This window comes from Ahaetulla prasina, chromosome 13 (assembly GCF_028640845.1).
Source record: "Ahaetulla prasina isolate Xishuangbanna chromosome 13, ASM2864084v1, whole genome shotgun sequence".
In the NCBI taxonomy this organism is placed as follows: domain Eukaryota; kingdom Metazoa; phylum Chordata; class Lepidosauria; order Squamata; family Colubridae; genus Ahaetulla; species Ahaetulla prasina.
Window position 1 is genome coordinate 65,297 of NC_080551.1, and position 12,423 is coordinate 77,719.

Here is a 12,423-nt window from a genome sequence, read left to right on the forward strand (position 1 = left end):
GCTCAAGCAGGAATATTCCCATTGGTTCTGCCGCTGGTTCTGGCCCCTCCCACTTTCTCCGCTTCTCTCTCTCCGCAGAACTGGCTCTCCTCCTTCAGGTGAAGCCCCAAAGGACTCTGCCCGGAGACCGATGACGCTCAAGCAGGAATATTCCCATTGGTTCTGCCGCTGGTTCTGGCCCCTCCCACTTTCTCCGCTTCTCTCTCTCCGCAGAACTGGCTCTCCTCCTTCAGGTGAAGCCCCAAAGGACTCTGCCCGGAGACCGATGACGCTCAAGCAGGAGAATTCCCATTGGTTCTTCAGGCCAAGATCCCCCCTCCCACTTTTTCCGCTTCTCTCTCTGCGATGAACTCCCTCCTCCTTCAGGTGAAGCCCCAAAGGACTCTGCCCGGAGACCGATGACGCTCAAGCAGGGAGAATTCCCATTGGTCCTTCCGCTGGTTCTGGCCCCTCCCACTTTCTCCGCTTCTCTCTCTCTCCGCAGAACTGGCTCTCCTCCTTCAGGTGAAGCCCCAAAGGACTCTGCCCGGAGACCGATGACGCTCAAGCAGGGAGAATTCCCATTGGTGCTGCCGCTGGTTCTGGCCCCTCCCACTTTCTCCGCTTCTCTCTCTCTCCGCAGAACTGGCTCTCCTCCTTCAGGTGAAGCCCCAAAGGACTCTGCCCGGAGACCGATGACGCTCAAGCAGGAATATTCCCATTGGTTCTTCAGGCCAAGATCGCCCCTCCCACTTTCTCCGGTTCCCTCTCTCCGCAAAGGGATCGCAGAAAGGCTGCCTAGCCCTGAATGGGGCTTCCCAGGGGATTTAGGAATTGGGCGGGTCCAGGAAGAAGGAGGACCAATGGAAATTCTCCCTTCTGTAGCGTCATCGGTCTCTGGGCAGAGTCTTTCTTGACTCCGCCCACAGGAGGAGAGAGTTCCCGAAGAGAAGAAGCCCCATTGGTTCTTCAGGCCAAGATCGCCCCTCCCACTTTCTCCGCTTCTCTCTCTCTCCGCAGAACTGGCTCTCCTCCTTCAGGTGAAGCCCCAAAGGACTCTGCCCGGAGACCGATGACGCTCAAGCAGGGAAAATTCCCATTGGTGCTGCCGCTGGTTCTGGCCCCTCCCATCTCCAAAGTCCAAGATAGACGTTTCCTCCCCCCAGTTCAGACCCCCGATCCCTCCTCTGGGGCTGGAAGCATCTGAATGGACACACACCAGGGATTTCCCTACTGCTTCTGTGGGCGTGGCAGGGGAAGGATACTGCAAAATCTCCATTCCCACCCCACTCTGGGGCCAGCCAGAGGTGGTATTTGCCGGTTCTCCGAACTGCTCAAAATTTCCGCTACCGGTTCTCCAGAACCTGTCAGAACCTGCTGGAGTTCAACACACACACGAGCTTGGTTTTGGTTCAAGACTTCCTGTTGTGGATGTCATTGGGGGAGGGTTAAGGGGGGGGAGCGGGAATCCCTGGCTGAGACTTGTAAAGAGAGCAAAGCAAGTGGAGGGTCCCATCTAGGGCTGCCATGAAGCCCCCCTTGAGCTGCATCCCCCCAATTCCGAAAGGATCCCCCAGGGCTGTGTGCTCTCCCCACTTCTCTTCTCTCTGTATACCAATGACTGCATCTCCAACGATCCATCTGTCAAGCTACTGAAGTTCGCAGATAACACAACAGTGATCGGTCTCATTCGAGACAATGACGAATCCGCATATAGACGAGAGGTCGAACGACTAGCCTTGTGGTGCAACCAAAACAATCTGGAACTGAACACACTCAAAACCGTAGAAATGGTGGTAGACTTTAGGAGAAACCCTTCCATACTTCCACCTCTCACAATACTTGACAACACAGTATCAACAGTAGAAACCTTCAAATTTCTAGGTTCTATCATATCGCAAGATCTAAAATGGACAGCTAACATCAAAAACATCATCAGAAAAGGACAACAAAGAATGTTCTTTGTGCACCAACTCAGAAAGCTCAAACTGCCCAAGGAGCTGCTGATTCAATTCTACAGAGGAATTATTGAGTCTGTCATTTGCACCTCTATAACTGTCTGGTTGGTTCTGCAACCCAACAAGAAAAACACAGACTTCAGAGGATAATTAGAACTGCAGAAAAAATAATGGCTACCAACCTGCCTTCCATTGAGGACCTGTATACTGCACGAATCAAGAAGAGGGCCGTGAAAATATTTGCAGATCCCTCACATCCTGGACATAAACTGTTTCAATTCCTAACCTCAAAACGACGCTATAGAGCACTGCACACCAGAACAACAAGACACAAGAACAGTTTTTTCCCGAATGCCATCACTCTGCTAAACAAATAATTCCATCAACACTGTCAGACTATTTACTGAATCTGCACTACTATTAATCGTTTCATAGTTCCCATCACCAATCTCTTTCCACTTATGACTGTATGACTATAACTTGTTGCTGGCAATCCTTATGATTTATATTGATATATTGACCATCAATTGTGTTGTAAATGTTGTACTTTGATGAATGTATCTTTTCTTTTATGTACACTGAGAGCATATGCACCAAGACAAATTCCTTGTGTGTCCAATCACACTTGGCCAATAAAAAATTCTATTCTATTTTTCTGCTTCTCTCTCTGCGACGAACTCCCTCCTCCTTCAGGTGAAGCCCCAAAGGACTCTGCCCGGAGACCGATGACGCTCAAGCAGGGAATATTCCCATTGGTTCTGCCGCTGGTTCTGGCCCCTCCCACCTCCAAAGTCCAAGATAGACGTTTCCTCCCCCCCGTTCAGGCCCCCGATCCCTCCTCTGGGGCTGGAAGCATCTGAATGGACACACACCAGGGATTTCCCTACTGCTTCTGTGGGCGTGGCAGGGGAAGGATACTGCAAAATCTCCATTCCCACCCCACTCTGGGGCCAGCCAGAGGTGGTATTTGCCGGTTCTCCGAACTGCTCAAAATTTCCGCTACCGGTTCTCCAGAACCTGTCAGAACCTGCTGGAGTTCAACACACACACACACACACACACGAGCTTGGTTTTGGTTCAAGACTTCCTGTTGTGGATGTCATTGGGGGAGGGTTAAGGGGGGGGAGCGGGAATCCCTGGCTGAGACTCGTAAAGAGAGCAAAGCAAGTGGAGGGTCCCGTCTAGGGCTGCCATGAAGCCCCCCTTGAGCTGCATCCCCCCAATTCCGAAAGGATCCCCCAGGGCTGTGTGCTCTCCCCACTTCTCTTCTCTCTGTATACCAATGACTGCATCTCCAACGATCCATCTGTCAAGCTACTGAAGTTCGCAGATAACACAACAGTGATCGGTCTCATTCGAGACAATGACGAATCCGCATATAGACGAGAGGTCGAACGACTAGCCTTGTGGTGCAACCAAAACAATCTGGAACTGAACACACTCAAAACCGTAGAAATGGTGGTAGACTTTAGGAGAAACCCTTCCATACTTCCACCTCTCACAATACTTGACAACACAGTATCAACAGTAGAAACCTTCAAATTTCTAGGTTCTATCATATCGCAAGATCTCAAATGGACAGCTAACATCAAAAACATCATCAGAAAAGGACAACAAAGAATGTTCTTTCTGCACCAACTCAGAAAGCTCAAACTGCCCAAGGAGCTGCTGATTCAATTCTACAGAGGAATTATTGAGTCTGTCATTTGTACCTCTATAACTGTCTGGTTCGGTTCTGCAACCCAACAAGAAAAACACAGACTTCAGAGGATAATTAGAACTGCAGAAAAAATAATGGCTACCAACCTGCCTTCCATTGAGGACCTGTATACTGCACGAATCAAGAAGAGGGCCGTGAAAATATTTGCAGATCCCTCACATCCTGGACATAAACTGTTTCAATTCCTAACCTCAAAACGACGCTATAGAGCACTGCACACCAGAACAACAAGACACAAGAACAGTTTTTTCCCGAATGCCATCACTCTGCTAAACAAATAATTCCATCAACACTGTCAGACTATTTACTGAATCTGCACTACTATTAATCGTTTCATAGTTCCCATCACCAATCTCTTTCCACTTATGACTGTATGACTATAACTTGTTGCTGGCAATCCTTATGATTTATATTGATATATTGACCATCAATTGTGTTGTAAATGTTGTACTTTGATGAACGTATCTTTTCTTTTATGTACACTGAGAGCATATGCACCAAGACAAATTCCTTGTGTGTCCAATCACACTTGGCCAATAAAAAATTCTATTCTATTTTTTTGCTTCTCTCTCTGCCAGGAACTCCCTCCTCCTTCAGGTGAAGCCCCAAAGGACTCTGCCCGGAGACCGATGACGCTCAAGCAGGGAATATTCCCATTGGTTCTGCCGCTGGTTCTGGCCCCTCCCACCTCCAAAGTCCAAGATAGACGTTTCCTCCCTCCAGTTCAGACCCCCGATCCCTCCTCCTCCTCCTTCCTTCCTTCCTTCCTTCCTTCCTTCCTTCCTTCCTTCCTTCCTTCCTTCCTTCCTTCCTTTCAGACGATCCTCCATTGCCCGGAGGCTGCGAGGGTCCGGAGGGAGAGGAAGGAGCCCCCCATTGCTTGGAGGGACAGGAACAGGACGGGGCCCGGGTGCTTGCAGGACCCCCTTTCTCTGAGGGTCCCTGCCCGTCTCCCCAAGCCAGAGCAGGTGGAAGCCTCCAGGTCCTCCCCTTCCAATATTGTCACCTGGGAGATCCAGCTGCCCCTCCCCCTCCATTAGTTAGAGAGCGTCCTTGAGGTCCTTTGCGGCGGTGCTTGCAGTTTGATAAGATTTTTAAAAGAAAGCACCTTTTTCCACTCGCGGATTGTGAGAATATGCGGAGGGAGGGAGGGGCAGTTGATTGGGGGCAGAGCGTGGCGTGTCCTCCGCTGGGGAGAGGTGGAAGCCTCCCTCCCTCCCTCCCTCCCTCCCTCCCTCCCTCCCTCCCTCCCTCCCTTCCTCCCTCCCTCCCTCCCTCCCTCCCTCCCTCCCTCCCTCCCTCCCTCCCTCCCTCCCTCCCTCCCTCCCTCCCTCCCTCCCTCCCTCCCTCCCTCCCTCCCTCCCTCCCTCCCTCCCTCCCTCCCTCCCTCCCTCCCTCCCTCCCTCCCTCCCTCCCTCCCTCCCTCCCTCCCTCCCTCCCTCCCTCCCTCCCTCCCTCCCTCCCTCCCTCCTCCTCCTTCAGGTGAAGCCCCAAAGGACTCTGCCCGGAGACCGATGACGCTCAAGCAGGAGAATTCCCATTGGTTCTGCCGCTGGTTCTGGCCCCTCCCACTTTCTCCGCTTCTCTCTCTGCGACGAACTCCCTCCTCCTTCAGGTGAAGCCCCAAAGGACTCTGCCCGGAGACCGATGACGCTCAAGCAGGAGAATTCCCATTGGTTCTTCAGGCCAAGATCGCCCCTCCCACTTTCTCCGCTTCTCTCTCTCCGCAGAACTGGCTCTCCTCCTTCAGGTGAAGCCCCAAAGGACTCTGCCCGGAGACCGATGACGCTCAAGCAGGAGAATTCCCATTGGTCCTTCCCTCCCTCCCTCCCTCCCTCCCTCCCTCCCTCCCTCCCTCCCTCCCTCCCTCCCTCCCTCCTCCTCCTTCAGGTGAAGCCCCAAAGGACTCTGCCCGGAGACCGATGACGCTCAAGCAGGAATATTCCCATTGGTTCTGCCGCTGGTTCTGGCCCCTCCCACTTTCTCCGCTTCTCTCTCTGCGATGAACTCCCACCTCCATCAGGTGAAGCCCCAAAGGACTCTGCCCGGAGACCGATGACGCTCAAGCAGGAATATTCCCATTGGTTCTGCCGCTGGTTCTGGCCCCTCCCACTTTCTCCGCTTCTCTCTCTGCGATGAACTCCCACCTCCATCAGGTGAAGCCCCAAAGGACTCTGCCCGGAGACCGATGATGCTCAAGCAGGGAGAATTCCCATTGGTGCTGCTGCTGGTTCTGGCCCCTCCCACTTTCTCCGCTTCTCTCTCTGCGATGAACTCCCACCTCCATCAGGTGAAGCCCCAAAGGACTCTGCCCGGAGACCGATGATGCTCAAGCAGGGAGAATTCCCATTGGTGCTGCTGCTGGTTCTGGCCCCTCCCACTTTCTCCGCTTCTCTCTCTGCGACGAACTCCCTCCTCCTTCAGGTGAAGCCACAAAGGACTCTGCCCGGAGACCGATGGCGCTCAAGCAGGGAATATTCCCATTGGTTCTGCCGCTGGTTCTGGCCCCTCCCTCCCTCCCTCCCTCCCTCCCTCCCTCCCTCCCTCCCTCCCTCCCTCCCTCCCTCCCTCCCTCCCTCCCTCCCTCCCTCCCTCCCTCCCTCCCTCCCTCCCTCCCTCCCTCCCTCCCTCCCTCCCTCCCTCCCTCCCTCCCTCCCTCCCTCCCTCCCTCCCTCCCTCCCTCCTCCTCCTTCAGGTGAAGCCCCAAAGGACTCTGCCCGGAGACCGATGACGCTCAAGCAGGAGAATTCCCATTGGTTCTGCCGCTGGTTCTGGCCCCTCCCACTTTCTCCGCTTCTCTCTCTGCGACGAACTCCCTCCTCCTTCAGGTGAAGCCACAAAGGACTCTGCCCGGAGACCGATGACGCTCAAGCAGGGAATATTCCCATTGGTGCTGCCGCTGGTTCTGGCCCCTCCCACTTTCTCCGCTTCTCTCTCTGCGACGAACTCCCTCCTCCTTCAGGTGAAGCCCCAAAGGACTCTGCCCGGAGACCGATGACGCTCAAGCAGGAATATTCCCATTGGTTCTGCCGCTGGTTCTGGCCCCTCCCACTTTTCCCGCTTCTCTCTCTGCGACGAACTCCCTCCTCCTTCAGGTGAAGCCACAAAGGACTCTGCCCGGAGACCGATGACGCTCAAGCAGGGAATATTCCCATTGGTGCTGCCGCTGGTTCTGGCCCCTCCCATCTCCAAAGTCCAAGATAGACGTTTCCTCCCCAACCCTTCCTTCCTTCCTTCCTTCCTTCCTTCCTTCCTTCCTTCCTTCCTTCCTTCCTTCCTTCCTTCCTTCCTTCCTTCCTTCCTTCCTTCCTTCCTTCCTTCCTTCCTTTCTTCCTTCCTTTCAGATGATCCTCCATTGCCCGGAGGCTGCGAGGGTCCGGAGGGAGAGGAAGGAGCCCCCCCCCATTGCTTGGAGGGACAGGAACAGGACGGGGCCCGGGTGCTTGCAGGACCCCCTTTCTCTGAGGGTCCCTGCCCGTCTCCCCAAGCCAGAGCAGGTGGAAGCCTCCAGGACCTCCCCTTCCAATATTGTCACCTGGGAGATCCAGCTGCCCCTCCCCCTGCATTAGTTAGAGAGCTTCCTTGAGGGCTTTCGCGGCGCTGCTTGCAGTTTGATAAGATTTTTAAAAGAAAGCGCGTTTTTCCACTCGCGGATTGTGAGAATATGCGGAGGGAGGGAGGGGCAGTTGATTGGGGGCAGAGCGTGGCGTGTCCTCCGCGGGGGAGAGGTGGAAGGGGCGCCTGCGGGCGAAGGCGGCATCCAGTGGCTCCTCTCCAAAGAGGGCCGGAGGTTTTGGGCAGTGCGGGGCCAGGTTCGCAAGGCCGGCGGAGGTCGCGTGTTGCTGGTCGTGGCTGGTTCCGGGCAGGCGAGGGGCTTGAGTGACAGCTGTCTGTTTGGCCAAGGCGCGAGGGGAGCTGCCTGGAGCGTCTCCGGTGCTAAGCAGGGCTGCTGAGGGTCTCCTCTGGAGGGGCGACCAGGCCGAGCGCTGCGGAAAAGCCAGCCGGCAGGGACCCACCAATCCTTCTCAGCTCCTCCTTTCCCTTCGCTCTGCCTCCCAGTACCCAAACCTCCCTATTATGACAGCTTCCAGGCCCCCCGCCAGTCTCGCCCTTCCCACAGGGGGCGCTCTTCCTCCCCATTGGCCCAAGGGCTCAACTTCAGCCCCCCCCCGGCTCCCCCGCAGCCCAAGGCCTCGGCAGCCCCGGAGAGGCTCCGCTTCCCCCGTCGCCCTTTGGACTTCAGCCCCGCCGTTCGCGGACTCCGCCAGCCGAGCTGAAGGGCCCGAAGGCATCTGGGGAGGCGCAGAGCAGCCCTTCCTGGTGGCCCTTCAGCTCCGCCGTCCAAGGAGGCTCTTCCTGCCTCCTGTCCATCTTCTCCGGCTGCTTCTCCCACTGGATCCCTTTCTCTGCAACGGCGCCAAGGACCTCGATCTGGCCGGGAGCGATGGAGGCTCCTCGGGAGTTTGCCTTGGTTGTTGGATTAGACTGACTGGGTTTCACTGGTTTAACTGGAGAAGTCTCAGCCTGACCGACTCAAAACTTCAGAGCTCAAACCAAGGAGAAGCTTCTGGGCATGTATTCATTTCTCCGTCCCCCCAGCTCCCCCCCATCTTTCCCTTCCAGGCTGTTTTCCTCCCTGATCAGCTGCCCCAAAGCGCCTGGAGCCTCTTTGTGACGTCCTCCTCTTACGCAGCCCTTACACAGCAGAGCAAAACCTCAACCACCAGCCCAAACTCCCCCTGAAGAGCCTCCATCAGGCCCGGGAAGACGGAGCTCCGTGGCGCAGGTGAGGCAAAGGGATCCAGCGGGACAACCAGGCGGAGAAGATGGACAGGCGGAAGGAAGGAAGAGGCTCCTGTGGCGGCGGAGCTCTTTCAAGGGCCGGTCGGCCAAGTCCCAGAGCGGGATGGAGATCCGGCGGCTCTGAGCGCGAACGGCGTGGAGCTGGGAGCGGAGCCTCTGCGGGGCTGCCGAGTCCTTCGGGGGGGGGGGCAGCAGAGGGAGCCTCGGGGGGCCTGAACCCTTGGGCCGAAGGGGAGGAAGGGCGCCCCCTGTGGGGAGGGCTGGAATAGCAGGGGAGGCAAAGAGGCCTCGGAGCTGCCGGACTTTGGGGACCGTCGGGCTGAGCGAAGGGAAAGCAGGAGCTGCGATGTTGAGGTGGGTCGGTCGGTAAGCAAAGAGCCTGCTTGTCTCTGGGTGGGAAAGAGGCAGGAAAAGACCTCCTTGCTGCTGCTGCTGCTGATGGCCGGCTGGCTTTTCCGCAGCGCTCGCCCCGGTCGCTCATCCAGGTGGGACCCTCCGCATCCCTGCTCAGCACCGGAGACGCTCCAGGCGAGCTGCAGGCCGAGGCGTTGAAGCCGCTCCGGGAGAATCTCCGCGGTTCTTTGGCCCCTTTCACTTTGCAATTGCCGCTTCCTCTTGCCGCGCCCCCTCCCCTCCCTCCCTCCCTCCCTCCCTCCTTCCCTTGCACCTCCCTCCCTCCCTCCCTCCCTCCCTCCCTCCCTCCCTCCCTTCCCCAAACCTCCCTCCCTTGCCTGTCCCCTCCCTCCCTCCCTTCCCCAAACCTCCCTCCCTTCCCCAAACCTCCCTCCCTCCCTCCCTCCCTTCCCCAAACCTCCCTCCCTCCCTCCCTCCCTCCCTTCCCCAAACCTCCCTCCCTCCCTCCCTTCCCCAAACCTCCCTCCCTCCCTCCCTCCCTCCCTCCCTCCCCCCCTCCTCTCCCTCCCTCCCCCGTAGTTTCTCCCCTTCCAACAATTCCCGCCTTAACAAACGAGCAAACTTTCTTTTCATAATCTGATGAAACCTCGGGAAACAGGGCGCCAATCTAGAAATAAGGGGCGAGGGGCTGAGTAGGAGAAGTATTCGAACCCCCCTTTCTTTTCTTCTCTGGATCCTCCTCATATTCCAGACAAGGAAGAACTGATGGAAACTGAGCAAGGAGAGATTCAAGCTGGAAATGGAGAAATTTCCTGACAGGGAGACCAGTCAACCCATGGAACAGAAGTTGCCTTCGGAAGTTGTGGGAACTTCATCCCTGGAAGCTTTCAAGAAGAGACTGGACTGATCTCCTACTTGTATTGTATTTTCTTATTTGCAAATACATCCTAGATATGATAAAGATTTTAAGACAGAAGGTTTTTATAATAATTGGACAAATTTAGATAAAATTTTAACAGATACTGATGAAAATGTAATTAAAAAATTATATGGATATTTATTAGAGGTTAAATTGGAAAAAGAACAAAAAGAAACAATGATTGCTTAGGGGGAAAAATTTGGACATGGGATTGATTTAGAGAAATGGCAAAAATTGTGGTCATAAAATTACAAAATGACAATGTCAACTGCATATAAAGAGAATTTGTATAAGATGTTTTACAGGTGGCCTCTACCCACGAGAATAGCCAGAATGTTCAAGAATAAATCCAAAAAATGTTGGAAATGCCATCAGACACTGGGCTCATATTACCATATGTGGTGGACATGTGTAGAAGCTAAAAGATACTGGAGTAAAACCCACACATGGTTGGAAAAAATGATAAAAAAGCACATAGACTTTAAACCAGAGGTTTTTTTATTGGGGATTATACCTGAAACATATAATAGAGAATTGAGATATTTGATGTGAATGTAGCAACAGCGGCTAGAATTGTGTTTGCTAAAAATTGGAAAAATGAGAAAATACCAACGCAAGACGAAGTTATTAAGAAAATAATGGAATGTGCTGAAATGATTAAACTGACATTTGAAATTAGAGAACAGGAAGATAAACAATATTATAAGATATGGGACTTATTTTATCAATGGTTAGAAAAAAAAACATGGTAACGTAGTTTGATAGAGATTTTTATAATACAAAAATTGTAGAATTTTACGAAATATAAAGATGTATTATTATTGGATTGATCAGAGATGATGAAATGAATGGTATAATATAAATTAACCTAAATTTTAGAATATTTTGTATGAAGTGAGGGAAGAAACAGACATAGCTAAATAAATGATTGATGGAGATAATAATATTTGATACATATTAGATTGATAAAATGAGAAATTAGGTAAACTATAAGCTATGAATATGGTGAAAATGCACAAAAGATTTGTAATCAACCGACACACTGTTTGAATTTGTAATTGAAGATGGTGTTATGCTTTTATGTATATTTGTTTTAAAATAAAAAGTTTCAGAAAAAAAAAATCTTATGGAAAATGGCATTGCAATAGCCTGCCACCTGATGGCCATCGTGAATATGGCAGGTGGTGCAAAGAAAGAGATATAATAATGAAAATACTTGTACGTATAGCATGGCTAATTATGAGAAATGGTGCGGGATATTCTTTCCTGATGCTCCATCAAGCCCTTGTGTATGTTGAGACCTTATAAAACTAAGAGATTTAGGTTAGATATAAATCTAAGAGGTAACCCAGGAGTGAAGCCACCTGGAATGAAGGTGCTCCAAACTCAGCGGTGCCTCATTGTCAGCTTTGATGTCTCCATCAAAGGCCTTGGAAGAAGAGCAGAAGAGATCTCAAAAACACAGACAGTGACAATTACGGGAAGAAGCAGCTTCTCCTTTTGGGATCCTGAGCTGCTTCTCCTGGGGTCCATGTGCAGAGGAGAGGCTGGGGGAAAGCCTGGGGGTGAAAGTCACAGATACACCCCTGGGGACTCGGTTCTATTGCAGTTGTGGTCCTTCCTATCAGGACACTTTAATGTCAGCGTTCCGAGTAAGTCATCCGCCAAAAGCAGAACTCCGAGACGGGTCGCTTCCTCAAAGAACATGTTTATTGGATACATCATATCGGCACAGCCAGTGAAAACCAACTCTAAGTGTTCCCGGGGATTTTAGCCTAATTAAAGGAACAAATGGTTCCTCCCCAGATGTCACCAGTCACATCGTCCAATGTAAGTATCTGGCAGGCTGCTTGGTCCCTCCTCCCTTCCTTCAACTGCCACCTGTTAAAATGACCTTGGTTCCCACAAGAAAACTTTTTGTTTTGACTGCAGTCAGTCGATCTACTTCCCCTTCCCTTCCCCCTTTCAGAGTTCGTGGCAACTGTGAGGCAGCAAAAGATGGCTTCAGCCAGGCTCGCTTCAGAGTTGACACGCAGCTTCCGAGATCTGCAAGTGGCCGTCACACAGCATCTAAAGCAGGGGTCTCCAACCTTGGTCCCTTTAAGACTTGTGGACTTCAAAGCTGGCTGAGGAACTCTGGGAGTTGAAGTCCACAAATCTTAAAAGGGACCAAGGTTGGAGACCTCTGATCTAGAGGCTACCATGTCAGGACAAATCATGCATTGTAAAGTCTGCATGGAGGTGGAAGACACTTCTAATTAATCTACTGGATCCCCTGCATGGATTGCTCCTGTGACACGTAGGACAGGCGGGGAGGAAGCTAACAACCAAAACTGCAAGAACACAAGTGAGCAGTCAGACGAGGAGACCTGAACTCAATGGTAGCCTCACTGTGCAACGAATGAGAACCTACGTTCAATTCTGCAGCTACTAAGATTGTTGGTGGAGTAGGTACAAAAATAGCCAGGGAAATGACTGAAACCTGGGAAACGGGCCCTTTGTCAATCAACAGGAGTGCTGATTTACCACCAGTTTATCAGGTACTTAGGAACTAAGGAATCACCAGCCAACCAGTGGTGGATTGCTACCGATTCGCCCTGGATTGGGCCAACTGATAGCGGCGGCGGTGGGAGGCTCCGCCCACCCACCCGGACATCTCTGCACATGGGCAGAAGTGTTGCGCACGCGCA